We start from the raw sequence: 19,413 nt of genomic DNA on the forward strand, positions 1-19,413 counted from the left end.
TGGCAGTGTCTGCCAAAAAAATAAATATGTTAATATAAAAATAAATAAATAAGAGAGCAGAGCGCTTGTTTTTTACTTATATATTTTTATTTAATTTTATTTCTACATTTATTTTGTATTTGTTTTTCCTTTTATTTATTAAATTATATATATTTTATTTATATTTTTTTATTATTATTATTTTTCATTTATTTTTATTTTGGCATTTTTGGTCCTCCATATCATACCCATGACAACACCACACAGGCTGACAAAGTTTAGCAGGGAGAAGAGAGATCTGAGTTTTATCTCTGCTAAAAAGGATTTCTGTGATTAATTTTGTAGTGGTGGTGGACACTGGAGCCTAACTGTCAGACAGAAAAAAGACAGAAGAGCAGAAGAAAGCAAAACAAGAGAGTGATAAAGCACAAGCTTAAAGCTAAACCATTAATATTTCATATCAATTACAACAGTCTTCTCCTAAACACAGGAATTAAAATCTTAAATCACCAAATGAAACAGTTTCACCTCTTCTCGACCTGCTGTGGTCGAGCTGTGAGCCAGGCTGATGCAAACGTAAATCAATAGCCAACCAAAATCAATCATCCACTTAATTCTTCCAGTAAATAAACGCCAGGAGTAATTGGAGACAATTGCACCTTCATTTAAACTTACATCGAGAGTTTTGGCACCATGTGGTTTCATTTAAAACAAAAGTTTCTGCCCTGAATAAATTTTTAAGCAATCAAAGAAAATCTGAGGTGTAGTTGTTTTCCCCTTATTTCATCACAACAAGTTTGAACCCACTTTGGTCTGTCTGTCCCCTCTCGATTCAAGCAACAGTACAAAAAACACACACGCACCAAAACACACTCTTGAGTTCCAGTTATATGACAATACATGAGAGAAACTTTAATTGTTTGGAGACTTAATCTCAGGGTAACCTTATCCCCTGACCCTGAAATCTGCTTTTTCCCATCTGGACATGGCTTTTGTCCCCTCTGGACAACCTGTCCACATTCAAGTTGTTTTCTCTCTGAAATGAGTCCCTGAAAGTGGGTTAAGTCAGAAACACACACACACACACACACACTCACGGCTTTACTGGTGGTTCTGCAGGGCTGAAGGGAGGGCATGACCCCAAACACTTAAATCCTGAAGATGATGAGAATCAAAGTTCACTGTTTTGCCCTCAGTTTGACCTTTGACCTACACACCAGCCTGCCCTGTACACCGAACAGCAGGGAGCCCCACACACACACTCATCGTTGGTGGAAAGAAAGGCTGCATGAAAAATTCAGGTGTTTTACTTTTTGAGGAAGCACTCTGTCTCTATTTTGTTTCAGTGCATGACTTTGTGTATCTGTCGGATTAAACAAAATCAGATTTTATTCTCCACATGACCTTTGAAAGGAGGCTGTGAGATCTCTGCTCAGGGAGGGGTGCTGAGGATAAAAAGAGCAAGAGATTGTGAGATGAGCCCTGACATGGAGGCTGATGCTTAGAAGAGGCGCTCCAGGGCAAACAGAGAGGATGACACAGCCGAGGAAGGAGAGGAAAAAAAAAGTGCCAGCTTTTACTGAGGCGCCGCTGCTCTCTTTCAATTCGAACCTTTTTGTCCTCCCCCACAGCCTTTACTCGAGTGGCTCCGACAGCCTCAGAAAAGAACATTTCCCGTCTCTGTGGTCGTGTCACTCACTGTCTGCTTCCGTGGACATCTGTTGGTTTCTTTCCCCGCGTTCTCGCTCTACCTGGCAGTCTGCCTATGGGTCCATCTGCGCTCAGTTCTGTCTGTCAGCTTGTCACATCATTTCCATGATGACCTTTACGATGACGACGAGTATGATGATTGGGTTAGCATCGATGCCCTGCAGGCAGCGTGGAGCACTGCTTCTCGTTGTGATCATTTTTAAAGGACGCCTCATTTTGGACGTCTTCCCGCTGATACTGAAAGATATCTGATGCTGGAACCAAAACAAGCAGCAGATTTCCACAAATGCCAATATTGATAATTAACTTTTTCAGCTTTTTTTCAGCCAAAACTGATGCTGAGCCATCTCTAAATCCTCCTTTAAAAGCCTGACAGTCGATTCTCTCCAACTGAAGCGTTCAGATTCAGATTTTCTTCCTGCTCGGGGCCCATGTAGGGCATCTGATGTTATTCAACGTTTTAAAAAAGGGAACAATAAAAGTGACAGATGCCTTTAGTAGGGATGGGTACCTTTCACATTCGAAACAATATGGTACCTGGCACTTGGTACTGGTACTCAACGGTACCAATTTTGGGTACTTTTGTGTGAGTTTATTTGTGAATAAATATTCAGTTTTTTGATAATAAAATCTCAAAGTTTTTTTTAAATTAACTCATCTATTCTTCAATATATAACCTTGTAATGCTGCGTTCATGTCCAGCATGGAAAATCTCCTTCTCTTCCGCTCTCTCACAGGCACAAGGATCTGTGTAGGTACCTAGACCTGGTAACTTTTGATTGTAAGTGGATCAGTGCTTTGTTCTACAGACGAAATTCAGTTGGTACCTATAAAATAAGATAAATAAATAAAAAAAAGTAAATAAGAAGAAAAAAGCTGCATACAAATACGCCGGGGCTGATACAAATTTTGCTGGACGATATATTGTCCCACAATTATTCACAATAAAGGATATTATTGACAATATTGTTTTGAGACCAAATTAACCACTAATATAGAAATATTATATTATCATAAAGCAATACACCCTTTCAAATGCAATAAAATTCTATTTCTCATGAGTATTTTTTACTATAGTAATTGGAATATCAATAACTTTCAAATATTCAAAAAAAATAAATTAAACAATAAAAAAATGAAACAATAAAATAGACCCTCAGTCAAAAATTTCACTCAAACAAACAAACAAAAAAAGTATTAAAGGGCAGCATTTCTTTTGGGATGTAGCAAACTCCACTTCCTGTGTCCATGTTAATTCTCATCATCCAGGTCAGAGTTATTCTGAACTCTTTAAAATTGAGACAATCAATCAATCAATCAATCAGTCTTTGTTTGTATAGCGCCAAATCATAACCAACATTATCTCAAAACGCTTTACAAAAACATTAACAGGTCTAGACCTGTAAATGTTGATAAAGTTTTATTAACAGAAACCCGACATCAAGACAAGATAAGGAGTCTGATCTCATCTTAACCCACCATGAGTACAGGACTTTGCAGAGTTTCGCAAACTGGACTCATCCATGAGGCCTCATCAGCTTCAACCCAAACTATAAACAGTCCAGTTATCCCATTTTTAAGTGTTCAGAATACACCTTCTGTGAGCACACCAATTTGCGTTCTTCTGATTGTCTTTACTTTCTCGATCAAATGCTTCAGTGAGTTCTGACTGTCAGGATGAAAGCTCTGCATCTGCAGGTGCAGTTTCTTCCCCAGCTGGAAAAACTGGGTCAGGTGGTTGTGTTATAGGTGGGCATGCCAGTTTGTTGTGTTGCCTTTTTTTGTTGCTGCACACTGGCTTGTCTAGGTTGATGGGCTCACCTTGCTTATCCAGTTTGAAGCAGATATATTTCTATACAGGGGCTCTGGCATTTGACTTCACAATCATCTTTTCTTTATCCTAATTTCTATTACGTTAACTTGCAATGTCTCTGACAAGCTCACAAGGGTCACTTGTTACACTCTGTGTGTTTACAGTAGCTTGATGCTAGCAGCCCCACCTCCCCTTTGAGACAAAGATTTGATGACTGACAAGAGCGTTCACTGCGTTCACTCCATTCATTCCACTACCAAACAAAAACGCTTAGGAGTGAACTGTCTTGACATCCAGCCTGTGTGGAGAAGAAAGACAAGGAAAACAAACACGTATGCACTTGGCGATATATTGAGGCTAGTAAAGGTATCAAGTTAATTTCATTCATCGTATGATTAGTTGATTTATTGACTGTTGTCTAAGGCCCGCGTACAAACAAGTGAAATGTTCTTTATTAATTTTGTCCTTTCAAAATGCTCCAAACTGAGACCTTGGAGGCAGATTCCCATCAGCCACCTTGTTTTCTCTCCCCTCCAAGCTCCGCCTGTCTGCCTCACTAACTGCTGGCCTCTTTCTGCCACCGCAAGCATCCAGATCCTCGTCCATCTCTGCTCTCCTTGGAGGCGGCCTGCAGCCAAGCTAATAAAGACAAGGGCCAGGAGCTTCATTGTGTTCTTGGCCTCGTGGCTTTCCATGACGCACTGCATGCACACGCCGAGGATTATAAATCAAATTAATACACACTGTGACATGGACACTTAAGTGTTGGCTGGCTCCCTGCGATCGGTGTTGATTGGATGCTTCATCAAATTCTGATTGGCCCATATGCCAAGGACAAGCGCAACAGTGCAGTGTGCTCTGCAATGTTGACAAACTGCTTATTTAAGAGGGACCTTGGAATACTAATTGGACATTAAGCTGCAAAATTCAGTGATTGATTCTGACAGCTACCGCTCGCCAGCACAGCATCTCGTTAGCCAAAAAGGAAAAAAGGGGAAATATTGGTTTGTGTTGGCTCAAGTTTCTGGTTTATCCCACAAAGACGACTGAAAGGATTCCAAGATAATCTGCCGAGGACACAGAAAACTCTGCATCCCCCAGTATTTCTGGTATTATCACAAAACGAGATGGCTCTGTCGGATATCAACAGGTCGCCATGGAGTGCCAGAACCACGGCCAACTATCTCACAACTGTGTTTGAGCTAATTGACTGCCTCATGGTTTTACAGCCGGCTGTATGCGGTTTTAAAATCCTGTTAAATGATGCATCTTCTTGTTCAGCACTTTGAGATACAGGCCATAAATTCAAGTGCTGTGAAAGTGCAGCCCTGAGACGAGCTTTCTGCAGGAGCGATGGAAGAGAGGGGATGTTTCATGGATCATTATAAGCGGAGAGAAAACAACTAAAAATGGAGCAACACTGCAAGATGAACTCACAAATAACATTCATTTCAAAAGACTGATCACCGGGGACTGGGTTTCCTTATTGAGAGACTTTGGCTTCTATGAATCTCCAAATACAGTTCTCAAAATATCAACGCAAAAATAACCTCAACAGTCATGAAGCTGGAGTTCAAGACAGCAGAAATATTTCACACTTTGCATAAAGGTCAGAAATTTTGAGTTATGGACTCATGCAGCGAACTTTCTTGTATTTCTTTAAGACTGAGTATGAGCTAAAAACATAGTGCTCTTAATCTAAGGCTGTATTCAGACCAGAAAAGTCCTTTTGGTCCACTTGTTTGGTCCGGACCAAAAGCGGACTTTATTTTTTTCATTTGGTGCGGTTCGTATTCAGATTGTACTTTTTGCAAGTGGACTATATTCTGTAGGGCGGCACACAGAATACAGACCCGGGAATGGAGGTAAACATGTATGTTTGTGCTTTTATTAGAGCTGCAAAATCATTTTCAGTTTCAAGAGCAGCTCCTTCAAAGCAGCTTAACAACACCGTTTACAATTTTGGAACAGCGAAGACGAGCGTGCGCAGCAAGGAGACGCTATGCTCTGCGTGTCCTAGCAACAGCGTGGCTAAACAGAAGATGGAGGATCAGGTATGAACCAAAAACAGTTAGGTTACTGTGGCTTTAAAGGCCCAAAAGGCGCATGTATCCTGTAGTAAGTTCGGATGGACCTTGGTTTGTATTCAGACCTTCACCGGAGAACCACGAACTGCACCAGAGATCGTTTGGAAGTGGACCGAGACCACCTCAAAAAGTGGGTCTCGGTCCGGTTGTTTGGTCCGCACCAGGGTTTGTTTGTGTCTATTCACACCTGCATGAAAAGTCTGCACCAGCGTGGGAAACAAACCCAGGTCCGTTTAAAGTGGACCAAACAGTCCAGGTCTGAATACGACCTAAATCGTAAGGTTCGTCCATGAAGCGGCTTTTCTATATCAAAATGTTTTTATTCCCCCTAAACCAGCCTCATTAAAAAGACAGTCTGGCATTTAGTTGATGCTACAGCAAAACCCACCTGTGCTCCGGTAATCATTCTGCATCAGGTAGAGACACAAGGACACACAAAATAAATAGTCAGTGGGATGATTTAAAAAACAAATGTTAACAGTTTTGCTTCGTGATGAAGGGTTTTCCTGAAACACAGAAAACCAATATTTCATCACGAGTATGTTTGAATCCTTTGGGGAAATAAAGTTTACCCAAAATGTTATTTTAAATTGGTGCAATGACAAAAAAAACAGAACTTAAATTCCTGTATTTTTGGAGAAATCTCTCTTGAAGCAGTTGCCAACCTGCTGTGGAGCAGTTGGTTGGAAAATACTGTCATTCCCCTGAGACTACTCAACCATCCCTGCTGGAGTTGAATATAAAAATATTTTTTCCTTAAATCGCACCAAACACAAACCCCTCCAATCCAATCAGAATCAGTGCAGGAAGAGTATCTCTGCAACTTAGTTTTACTCCCATCATGCAAAAAATGCGCGTCCTTCATGTTCTCTCGCAGTCGACTGTCGTCTCTGTGACACTCAGCTGTGACTCCCTGTGAGTCCAGGCGGTGGTTTGTCCTCTTGTCAGTTAGTACCTACTGTGTATTACCACATCTGGGACTGGGGAGCGTGACAACAACTAGCAGCTTGTGGTGTAGGATGAGGAGAGCCTGTTCAACCCTGACAAGTCTCCAAAGTAACACAGACAGACAAACACAGTCTGTTCCTCTGCATGATTCATCGTCTTCTCTGTGGCAGCTGCTTGGTAAGCCTGGGACTCACTCTTAGTCCCTGCACAAATATGCACTTGACAATGCAAACTTTGGACGCATTTCTCAAATTTTCATCCAACAGCAACAGTATACATTAGTGAGGCGGTTCAATAAGCCTCTACACGGATCTCATATGTATTCTAAATAGGTGTGTGGTGCTATTTTTGCAAAGCTCACACTGAGATGAAAGGTTTCTCATTTAATCCAAAGTTTGGTGTTTTCCCTGAAAGAGCAAGCTTAGAGCAGTCTCATTGCGAGTCTTGAAAGCACTCCTTCATTAGTACCTGTCCTGATTTACTAAACAGGCCCCGGCTAATAAGAGGTTGAAATCCTTAAGGCACAAACTAATCTACATGCAGGAATAAGTAACATTGACTGGGATAAATGTAGTGAATTTGCATGTGATGAAGCTTTAGAAATGCAGATAATGTGCAGAATAACGTGCACGTGCAATGCCTTAAAGTGAGTTATTATCACAGTAATGCTAATGGGTTGCTTGTCTTCAGTGATATTTTTACTACTTTTTCTCCTGTGTTTGTCTGGAGATCCTACATGTAACCATGGCTGCATTGTTTACATGTGAAATCAGCTGTTAGCAGTCTGTAGCATGTCAATGCTAACTGGTGCAAGGCCAGATGTTTCCCCACAAGGTGTGGAGAAGGAGGTGAGGACGACGTGCTGGTTCTCATGTGTGAGCTAAGAAGTGACGACATGGACCTGTCCTTCCATCCATTGTTACTGGGAACGTAAGATCCATCTCCAATAAGATGGACAAGCTAGCAATGCTAACCCAGCAACAGATGCTATTTACAGATATAGCTAACAGAGCTAACATTGGAAGAACTTCACCTGCTGTGAGCAGACAGGATCCAGGAGACAGAGACTGAACAGACTGCTGAAGAAGCTCAGTCCTGGACCCTGTGGAGGTGGAGGCTGGCTGACTGGACTATGATGGACAAGCTGTCAGCATCTATTTTAGAATAGAAAATGTTCTATTCTATTCTAAATATTTCAAACAAAGCGAAGGCAGCTTTGTGCAAACTCCTAAAAGAGGGTTGCAAAGACTGAAACTCCAAATAATTCAACACAATTGTGCAATTTTCTGCAGCTTCCACTGTCTTGTAACCTCGCAAATTTAAAGGAATAAACTTAATGGCTTCAAAATAAATCCTCTTTATGAAGCTGGGACATCTTTTGAAATCAGAGGTCATGAGCTGAGTCTTCCTACATCTCAGTCTCTCCCCAGATCAAACCCATTTAATTAACATTCGCAATCATATATGGCATCTGTGTTTTGGGACAATAGAAAGATTGAATAGACTTCGCCCTGACTTCCTCAGAGCCTGACAGGACTGGGAATACTGCTGCTGTGAATGGCTATTATCACATTCAGAGGTGATCTGCTTATTATTTCTATGTGGCTCCGTCTCCATACAGTGGCTGTAAATATATTAATCATGCCACATTAATATGTTCAAGCTCGCCTCAGAGCAATCTGGCAGCCCAGGAGTAGCCCAGTGTTATTAAGGTCAGAGTCAGAGGGGGATTAAAAACTGCTCTTCCCCTCCCTTTTTCTATTGACTGATGAGATTGAGAGTGAAAAATGAAACCAACAATATGGTGCCGCTTTTGATGAGCCTGGCAGCAGAGTTTCTCATTTGATGAATTCATTTGGTCAGCCAAGCCGAGACTTCATTCACATTTCCATTTGATTGGGTGAAAAATTTCCAAATGAAGTGCACATTGATTTAAAGTCTGCCAGACGGGCGGCATGGCGTGCAGGTGTGAGTTCGCTTATGAATTCACCACTTCTGTGCTGAGAGGGTCCACTGCGCCGTGCAAATTCAGAGAAACATTCATGAAACTGATGAATAATAGTTTGGATGGATGTGTTAGAATTCTCCAACCTCATGATTAAAAACAGGATTTGATTTCTGACCAAAACACTGGAAAATAGTTTGTGCTAGAAGCATATCCCCAGTTTGTAACCCGGTGTATATTCAAGCTTTCAGAAGAACTGAGCCCCGTTTCCACCAAGCGGTCCAGTACGGATCAGAACAGTTTGGTACGGGTTGGATCGGTAAAACATGATCCTGTTTTATGCCAACCGTGCCTTTCTTGGTAGGCATTCTTTGTCAAAAAATCGTTGCAAAAATGAAGCCTATGCGGAAGTGCTTAAAGTTGCTGTTCATTGATAATCAGCTCGACGCTAGCTGCAAAAAGACCCGAAGTCACGAAGACATCCAGCCATAAAAACAGGCTTTTGCAGCATTAAAAATATATTTACAGTCCGATTCAAAAAAAAACTTGGGTCTAAAACGCTGATTTCACTATTGGCACACACTGTGCGGTGGGTGAGTTTTTTTCTAACTCAGCAGTTCAGAAGTGATTAGGATCGTTTGATTGTCCAATCAGAGACACAGCTCAGGTCACGTGACTGACAGGCGCCCTGTGTTCGAAAGGAAACTCACAGCCAGCGTCATATCAAATGTGGCTGTGTCTGCGGACTGGCCTCATTTCAAGTATCAGGAACAGACGGGTGATGTCAGGGAGGCTGCGTCCATGTGATATACAGTCTATGCTCCTGATATAGTCTGTAAACATTATCATCATCATTTAACTTTTTCACATGGTCTGGTGTTAAAAAGTAAGCTAAAAATCGCAAAAATAGTAATAGAATCGAATCACGAGACTAGCATATCGTCCCAGCCCTAGTACCCCGCTAATAAATTCAATGAAGAAGAAAAACGCAGTAAACAAAGAGCAACGATGGAAGACATTCAGCAATTTGTCTTCTTTTGTGATTGGCATGTAGCTCTTTGTGAGAAAGAAAAATCAAGCTTTGTTTCAGAGAAGGCTGTGGGCTGCCAGGAGAAATACAGCAGCCACTGTCGCAAAGGAAGTGACGATTCTTTCCACGGACGGCCACTGCAGTGTTTCTAGCTCCACCTTCTTTAGTACCGATTCATGTAAAATCAAACAGTACCATGCGCATCCTTGTGACTGTGAGGGAGTGTAAGAGTAGGCGATTTTCCACGCTGGACATGAACACAGCATTCCAATTTTAACAACTGGAGAATAAATGTTGAATTGAAAACTTTGGGATTTAATTATTAAACAAATTAATGTTTATTACCACATAAACAAACACAAAAGTACTGAAATTCGGGCATCGGTATTGTATTATTGACATGTGAAAGGTACCCATCCCTAATCTGTCACCCCAACAGAAGGGTACCAGAAAGCGGGACAGTATGGGTCGGTTATTTAGGACCTGTCTTGGTTTAAGTCAAAGGAAACGCAACAAAGTGAGACGAACTGAATGAACCACTTGGTGGAAACTGGGGCTCATGTCGAACAACATTAGCCACCTATACATGGACCCGAATATTCCACTTGCATTCGGTTTATCTGCTCAAACGGAAAGAGTATAACCTTTGTATACACCTTATTCCGAAAGAAAAGTGCCGATCCGAACGGACATTTAATCGGTTTCACATGGGGTGGAATATTCCTTTTCCCAAACCGATTGAGGTATCATGTATCCACTCAAACGGAAAATTGTCGGGGTGCGTTCTTTCAGCGCATGCTCAGATATGACGTAACTAGAGACAACTTTAAAAATGGCGCTGAGCAGTCAGCACTGGACTGCTGCAGAAAGTTTGCTTTTGATCCAAACTTTGAAGAACTCAACATAATTTCAAGACAAGACAGACGAAAAACTCACAATACGGAGTTATTCCAGCAAGTGAAAGAAAAACTCTTTGATAAATCACGCGATGTTTACGATTTTCTGCGCATGCCCCATTGACTATTCTGTTTGGTTATAGCGGCGCATGTAGACCAGAGATTGGAATATTCCTTTCCATGTATACTATTGTTTTTACGGAAAAGTCATTCAGAGAGATTCCATTCGGAAAGACGAAAAACTCCTCATGTAAACGTGGCTACTGTAAGAAATTGCTGAGAAGCTACTCTCAACTGGTATGTGAGGAGTACAGAAAGAGATGGACGACATATTTCTTGAGCACTTTGGCATTTCTCTACTTTATCTACTGCAAGGCCACGACATTAAAAAGAAGTCACATTTCAAAAGCGTTCACTTCTACTTCCCCTGACTCGAGTCATCACCGAATTTCATCATACTGAAATTAAAAGACTTTCAAACCTGCTGCCTTTCTAAGGAGAGGCAGGTTGTTTTCTCTCTTGACTTGACTGTGGAGTCTATTAGGAGCTGTGACCTTCAGCACAGCAGCCAAACGCCTGCTTGCTCTTGAAAAGAAGCACATGTGCCCCCAGCTATGTCTACCCAGAGGACCAACAGTCGTGATTCATGCACCCACATCCCTAAAGTGGCACAGTACACACACACAAACACACACGTATAATTGCAAAGCAGGGACACGGACAACCACAGGCCAGTTAAATATTCATAAATCCCCTTCCAGCCAGAGCTGAGAGCAAGGCCATTTCTTTTTGCCATTGTTTGGGAGAAATTTAAAAATCAGCTTAGCTCCCACAGAAGAGTCAAACAGTGACAAGCTCTGGGAGGTTTGGGGAGCTGCTGCAGAGCTGAGCTGGAGTTATGTGCTGCTCTGACTGACCTCCAGAGTCACTTTGACTGATTTAAAGCACCCGTCTGTCTGCCTGCCCCCCTCTATTTTCTCATCTCCTTCCAACTCGCCCCATGGCGGCCTCCTATCAGGCTTAACTGAAGGCCTCTCAGAAGATGCACGAGGGTGGTGAGGATGTGACATCTGAATCACTCCTTGCAGTAAATACATTCATTGCACTTAGGCAGGGGGAGGCAATAAATTACCCATGAAACCGAGACAGTGAGAGTCGAGATAGATTTAACACAGTTCCACAGCCAGGAGTTCAAAGATAATGGCTGAAGATACGGTTTCTCCTGCGTAATGCATGGATCTATCATACAAATGACTCTGCTTAAGGGATGACACAACTCTCACAATAAAGCTGCACTATTTGGATCAGCATCCACGGATCAAAACATGCTTGTGAATTGGATTTCCTTTTCAGTACTGCTAAAGCTAGCTTCATGAATTATATTTCTCTATAAATTGGCTCAGTTTGTGTGTGAGTGTCCCTGCAGTGGGATGAGGAAACTCATCCAATGAGAGGCAGATGATAGCATGGAGCATTAAAGTGCTGAGTAGCATACACATTTTTATATCATTTAATAAACCAGGAATGTTTATAAAAGGAAAAATAGTCTCTTTCTTAAAAATAAATAGTTTTGAAATGAAGGATTGAAAAAAGCTTGACAGATTTATAACAACACAGGTTGATCTACCATTTTTAATCTGGCTTTTAAATTTGAGTGTTATTGAGTCAGAATCAAGCGGTAACCTCCGGTCTAAGAATATGCGACAATGCTGAAGTGCTAAAATTTGCTGTTCCTTGAGTGTCCACTTGAGGCTGGCTCCGGAAGTACCAGAAGTCACAAACACACCAAGCCAAAAAAAAAGCTGTTTCAAAAGCAGAAATTATCCTATTTACAGCCTGATTCAAAAAATGCCTCCTGTCTGAGTCGCTAATTTCACCATCGGCGCACACTGTAGGGGGGTGAATTTTTTTTTCCAACTCGGCCGTTCAGAGGATATTAAGATCGTGAGCTCACACAATCAAAGGCACAGCTCAGGGTCATGTGACCGACAGGCGCCCTAAAGCTTTTCGAGAAGCCCTTGCTACTACCAATATGGCCGCTATAGCCGATCTGCTTCATTTTCCGTTTCAAAAACAGACAAGTGGCGTTGAGGAGACTACGTCCATGTTTTATACAATCTATGGTCAGAATGTACCATTATGGAACGGTCCATTTAGTTGTAGTGTTAGCGGCATGCACAGCTGCAAATAAGTGGCCAGTTAACTAATTACACCATGTAAGCTAAGCCGGTGCAGATAATATTTTATGTCAGGGGAACGTCTTGGAAAACCTCTATCCAATAAAGTCCGATCAAGCCCGGCAGATGGTAGCATCCACCATTCTTCGAACAGGTGTGGTAATCCTGTCATTAACGCCTGTAATGGTGTGGTCCACCTCTGCTAAATTTGTCCGTATTAATAATTTCCTTTGGGGCATTAACCTGGCTTGTACATACCCCTAATCAATTTTTTTCACCATAAAAACGGTCTGTTATCATCGCTAATGGTTAGATGATTTTTGAATATCATTTTATTTAGCTTTATTCCATTTTCTTTTTCTTTTTTTTGTATTGTTTTTTATATTATCATGTTGTACTGATGTTTATCTGATATTATTTCATTATTGTTATTGATGGGTTTTTATCTTATTTAATTACCACCCTTCATTTTGTTTTGGTACTTAAGTATTTTATTTTTACTGTTATTTTCTGTTCATATGTTGTTCTGAGTAGGTCTTTGGGATGGTTGCTTGAAAGTATGAAAGCCACAACACAACAGAAGTACAGTCACAACAAAAGTTATCCCAACAGATACTAGAGAGAAGTTGTGAAGGTTAAAAAAAAAACATTGTTCTCTTTTTAAACTTCAGCTGTGATAAATGTAACTTTGCAGAGGTCTCACTTTTTGATATCCTTCCTGGTCCTTCTATTTTTATCGTATTTACAGGTAATTTGTCACCTTGTGTTTAGCCAGTCAGCCATGCCATGACTTTGGGATTATAGCTACATTTATCACAACTTAAGTTAAAAAAAGAACACAATGTTTTCAAGACTTAAATAACTTAAGTGTGTAAATTGGGATAGCGGTCAGTTGGAAAAATGCCAAAGTCGACCTCTTTTAGCTTCTGTTGTGTTGTGGTGTTTGCAAATCATCTGACACCTACCAGCCACCGTATTCTACGTACATAAAGAGAAGTTGTGTGAAGTGTAACAGTGTGTTATTGATGTGCTGTTTGCTCTGTTGGTTTCATAAAGTCTGACATCCTGGTTAAAAAGAAAGAAAACAAGGCACTGTACCTAAAAAAGGTACACATGATTCATCTAATCCCCATCATCTGACATATCTGTTACCTTAGTTAGGATCAAAAATACATTTTCTCAGTAAGCCGACTTAAAAAGGTGGAAGATGAGTCATCTGAAGTATTAATTGGGTACAGCTGTAGGCAGGTTAAACAGTGTGTGTTGGTTTTCTGCACATCACAGGTACCACTAAGTGTCTTTTAGGAAAAGAGCTTTTTTTATTCACAACCTCTGTTTACCTCCCCTTACCTCATTTTGCCTTTAAATAATTGTTTCTGAACAACAGCATAGAGCTAATCACCGCACAACACCTCAACAATACGAGAATTTAGTCTCTAGTGAAACAACCAGTGATGGGAGCAACAGATTTTCAATAACATCACCGTTAAGTGGTTAATGATGACATCATCCGATCAGCGACTCCGATCACTGCAGATTAAAAAAAAAACAGCTTTGCCATTTGAAATGTTTTATTAACTCTAATTGTGTGTTGCTCGCTGCTGTCTGCATCGCGACTCCCTCACACGTCATTATCCATTACTCATTATCTCCTCATCATTTCAGCAGATGAAAACTAACAGAGGGGGGTAGGAGGTAGGAGGTAGGAGCTTTCTGTTCACATTGAGATGCAGTGTTTACAAAGAGCAGCAATAAAACAGAACTGCTGAATAAATACCAAAGTTTATGTGATTACTCCCTGATTATTGGAGCTCCATGGAGGCAGATTTCTGACGAGTGGGAGCAACAACAAGACAAGGGAAGGGAGTATGAGTTTCAAACTGCGCAGGACTTTTTTCAAAAAGTAAATTAAATGTATGTACGGATTGGATAGAGAAGAAACAGAGGGAGAGGGGATTTGAAAAGGTAAGGCAAACAGATTAAATGAATCTTCTGCTCCAAAAAGAGGACGCTGGAGGAGAAAACAGCAGCTGAGGTAGGTTTGCTTTAATTTTAAAAAGAGACATAAAGATCAATACTGAGCGACGATATATCCTCAAAACAAGAAAATACAGGAGAGGAAAACAGTGAGGAGCGAGGGGGAAAGTGTGCCAGGCTTTGATGGCTCTATACCTTCACTGTTTCTATTGAATAAGAGAACAAAGTTTGATTCAAGGCAGTGAGGGTGCGTCAAACATACAGATTATTATTTGATCAGGCTGCAGAGTACGTGCCTGGAAAGGGTGAGGACAAAACTCAGTGAAAGAACTTATTTCACAGAGGAAATGACAACACTTTCTTAACTTTTGGGCTCAACTGTTTCATTATTAGCTCAGTGCTAAGACTATTTAGGGGGATTTTCATTCCTTTGTTGACAGGAGAGGAGAGTGGATGGAGTCAGAAAAAGGTCAACGAGTTTAATCATAATTTACTTTTATTAAAAATAAAAATAAAAAATTATGTAGAAAAACTGGTAACACTGTGGTGCATTGACTTTTGAGTTTAAACTGCTCTGTGACAGGGCTGGTCAGTGAAATTACTGGTATGTCAAATAGTTTTTTCCCCATTGAAATGAATTGAAATGAGCCTCCTTGGGGGCCGTCTACACAGGAATCAGAATCAGAACCAGAATCGCCTTCAATTAGCAAGTAATTTAGGAATACAAGAAATTTGACTCCAGTTAACTCCACTCTTTCTGTATAATTATTGTAAATACACACCCATTATAACAAAAATAGAAAAAACTAGAGCTTAAGTAGTAAGAAAAAGTAAAGATAGTAATAATAATTATTATTATTGTTATTATTATTACTATTATTATTATTATTATTATAACAATAAAGAACTTTGGACAGAGAAGAATAAAATATACACATAAGTTAAAATAAAATTAGAAATTAAAATAGTGCACTGAACGAATGTCAAAGAACTGTGCAATTTGCAAAAGATAACACAACATAACAACTGTTTTATGGTGAAATGCAAAAGTATTGTTGCGTTTGGGCCTCAGGTTTACAAGGAAACAGCGTTTCAGCCGACCTAAAATGTATACTTTAAAAACAGCCTCCAGGGTGGTATTTTTCAGTTAATTGCCGTGTTAAGTAAGCCAGTGTTTTCTGTTGAAACACTGACGTCACACTTTACTTCAGGCAAGAGCATACAACAGGACAACAATACCGTTGTTAGGATTGTTGTGGTCTATCATGTTGTGCTTGTGCTGCTCAATCTGCCGAATTTGCTGACTTTCTTTCATCAAAATGAGCATCTGTTCCTCCACTTTTGCTCTTAGTATTCACCGAAACACCTTAAGATCTTCAGTGGAGGCCTACCAAAAGTCACATCTGGACAAGACAGTTATAGCACCATCTACAGGCCTGGCATACTTACTACAGCGTTTTCAGTCCATCAGATTTTTATTTTTTACTGCATTTTAGGGTTTTCAGATGAAACGTTGGGTAAACCAGGCTTTAGTAGCAGATGTAGGGCGCTATCAGTCACGTTTAGCTGAGCTGCGGCTCTGATTGGACAAACTCACGATCCTAATATCTTCTAATTAAGGGTGGGAGAAAAAATCGAAATACAATATATCTGGATTTTTTGTTTGACAACATCAAAATCTTTTTTTTTTCTCAAATCTAAATTCTTCGTTTCAGTCTTTGTTTATAAACTAGATTGGAAAAAACTTACCACTTTTCTCCAGTAGAGGGTGAAATCTTTCTCTCTGACTCACGTGATGTGCATTTTATGGGGAAATATGGCTCCTGATATAGTCTGTAGACATCATCATCATTTAACTTTTTCCCTTTGGTCTAGTGTTTAAAAAGCAAACTAAAAATCACAAAAATTGTACATATCAAAGAATCACAATTTCAAATCGGTATCCCAAGAATCGTAATAAAATAGAATCGCAAGAAAGTTTGAAAAAAATTAAACCATGCGCAGTGTGCAGATTGTGAAATTAGCATTTCAGACCAAAACCATTTCTTGAATCTGGCTGTAAATAGTTTTTTAATGCCGTAAAAGTCTGTTTTTCTGGCTTTGTGTGTACCTGGTTGCCAGTCTTTCTGTAGCCAGCCTCAAACAGAAATTCGATGAATTGTACCTTGTTGTACTTCTGCATAGGCTTCATTTTTCTAAACCATGTGTTGCCCCTTGGTTGAGACACTCATAAGTCGAGCAGCTCTGTACTTCATGTCCAAGAATTCTCCCAGAATGGAAACTGTCACTGCATGGATCCCATTTCCAGCCCACTTTGGTAAAGGTTAATGCTAGTTTTCTCGGATATATTCAGCAGACGGGAGCCCTGTCGACTTATAGAATCATACATAATGTATACGTAAACATACAGCCTGGTGCAGAGGAGGCCGGCTGTCAAATGTCAGCTCCTTATTCCTCATGCTGCTGAAAGCTGGCTCACACACCGACATCAGTTATTACACGACAGAACATGATTGCTGGAAAAAGTTCATCTGTAGCCGCGTCGCAATCGATGTCCAGAGTGAAATATAATAAACACAACAACAGCTCAAAGACGAGGAGCTGCCGTGTGTTTCCTCCTCCCTCACACTCCCCAGGTAGCTTCTCTTTTTTTTTTCCCTCGACTCAAATGATATACCGTGTTGTCTGCAGACAGAAAGTGCTCATTGTTCAGCACAAATCAATACAACAATCCCAAACAGATGATTTTATGAGTCTTATATAAGAGCGGCTTTATGAGGGAGATTCCTTCGAGGAGTCTGCCAAATGATACTGAGCTGAGAATGAAAGGACGACAGGAGGAGGAGGAAGAGATGGTGAGAAAGACGATGAAGAGGAAACAAAAAGTGAGAGGAGACGAGCAGAGTGAGTGGAAGGAATCAGGAAGACACAGAGAGCAATGACTGATGAAGGCTGAGCTGTGGCCTAGCCCTGGAGCTACTGTGCTACAAACACACATTCTCTCACACACACACACTCACTCTCACATGATATAAGCCTTGAATGCAATCCACATACAAGGCCATCTGCTAATGCCGTCAAGGCTTTGAAGGCGTTAGGAAGACAGAGGATGAAGGAGGATACAGGAGAGGGTTAAAGACGATATACGGAGCTGAGGCGCTCATGCATCTCTGCAGAAATTCCTCCTTGATGATGTCTCCTCATGGGCCCATACATCTGGATCGCAGCACCATTTAGATCGCACTTAAACAGGTCTGCTGTAGCCATCGATTTATCCACGCTTTACAGCCACAGTCCATGGCTCTGCAGGGAATCACCAACACAAGCGCTGACTCAACGCTGGCCAAAGAGACTAAGTAGTTTTCTTATCACTTAAGAATCACAGCTGAGTGTTCAGGAAGCAGAGCTGGCGGTCATATCTTACAGCCTTTGAGCCATGAACTGGCTCCTGACACGCAAAGTAGGCTACAAGACTTTGATATCAGGGGTTCCTCTTTTCTTTTTAAGGGTCTGAGTGGAGTTGCAGTTCATTTGTGTCCTGTTTTGTGTTTTGCGTGTAAGGGGTGGGCTGTATAGAGGGATTATCAGTCTACATCATCACAAAGATGTGCACACATCTTGACCTCAGAAGAGAGTTTTGCCCAGTGTCAAGCTCCATTCATTTAGACGAGTTAGCGTTTTTTAAACTCTAAATTCAACCTGTTATCAGCATAAAAATGTACAGATCTGTGGTCAGTTTTTAGAAACGATACTATACAACAGAGGCAACGTCTATCAAGTTTAACCGTCACAGAAAAAACAGTGTTCTGTAGCTAATAACGACCATGCTAACTGGTGACTCTCAGCCGACAGTATCAGTTATTCAGTGATTAATGGCCAACAGTCCATCTATACCAGGGGTCTGCAACCTTTACTTTCCAAAGAGCAGTTTTGCCTCAACTCACCTGGATTACAGTCATTCAGGAGCCACAAAATCGACTTTATCTTCACAATAAATAAATAAAAAAGTGTATAATCTGGTGAATAATTATCTAAACGAGAAGTTTTTGTGTGTGTTTTGTGATTTCTTAGTTTTATTTTTATTTTTAATAAATTTGCAAATTTAAGTTATGAAGTTTCAAAAAGTTGAAAATGTAAAAAAAAAAAAAAAAAAAAAAAAAAAATTTGCAAAATAAAAAAAGGAATTGAAAAATGTGCAAAATTTTGATATTTCAAAACATTTGCTGAAAGGTCATAATTTTGTGAAGAAAAAAAACGAAATAATGCAATTTCAAAATTTTGCTTAACTTCCAAATATTGAAAAACTCTCTAAAAATTGCAAAACAGGGGGATTTATATAAAAAAATTCAAAAATTTGCTCAATCATAAAAAAATGTTTTTTTCCTAATTTGCAAAAATGTAAAAATAATGAGATTAAAGAATTTCCAAAAAAAAAATCAAAAAATTGCAAAAATTTAAAATTACTTAGTGTCTGTGTAGTTATCATTAATACCCTCTGTAAGAAAAATTAAAAAAAAACCTTTATTTCAAATATATTTTTTAAAGCTACAAGGAGCCACTGCAAAGGAGTCTAAGGGCCGCATGAGGCTCCAGAGCCGCAGGTTGAAGACCGCTGCTCTATACCAGTTTCATTGCCGTTACCAGTACAATACGCGAAATGATTTTAGTCATAGTAGTGGTTAAGCTATTTGGGAGTTTTATTTCCCCTCGACGTTAGAAGACACTTTTCTGCCCCAGTCATTCTGAAAATACACCTTTAAGGCCAGTAGCAGCAGGTCAGTGACATAGTTTACTAGATGAAGTAAACATTAACTGGCTAACCTTTTGGACACAGCCTGCACATTGCTATGG

The 19,413-nt window shown here is 40.3% G+C and overlaps 1 protein-coding gene across 3 annotated transcripts in view; it reads right to left on the bottom strand.

Moving 5' to 3' along the window:
- Window positions 1-19,413, bottom strand: part of man1a2 (mannosidase, alpha, class 1A, member 2) — a 151,969-nt gene that overhangs the window by 90,996 nt on the left and 41,560 nt on the right. The gene's annotated exons all lie outside the window — the stretch shown is intronic.

The sequence above is a fragment of the Halichoeres trimaculatus genome, unplaced genomic scaffold (assembly GCF_033239565.1).
Source record: "Halichoeres trimaculatus isolate MK-OKI-2021-1 unplaced genomic scaffold, fHalTri1.1 fHalTri1_scaffold_19, whole genome shotgun sequence".
Taxonomy (NCBI): Eukaryota; Metazoa; Chordata; class Actinopteri; order Labriformes; family Labridae; genus Halichoeres; species Halichoeres trimaculatus.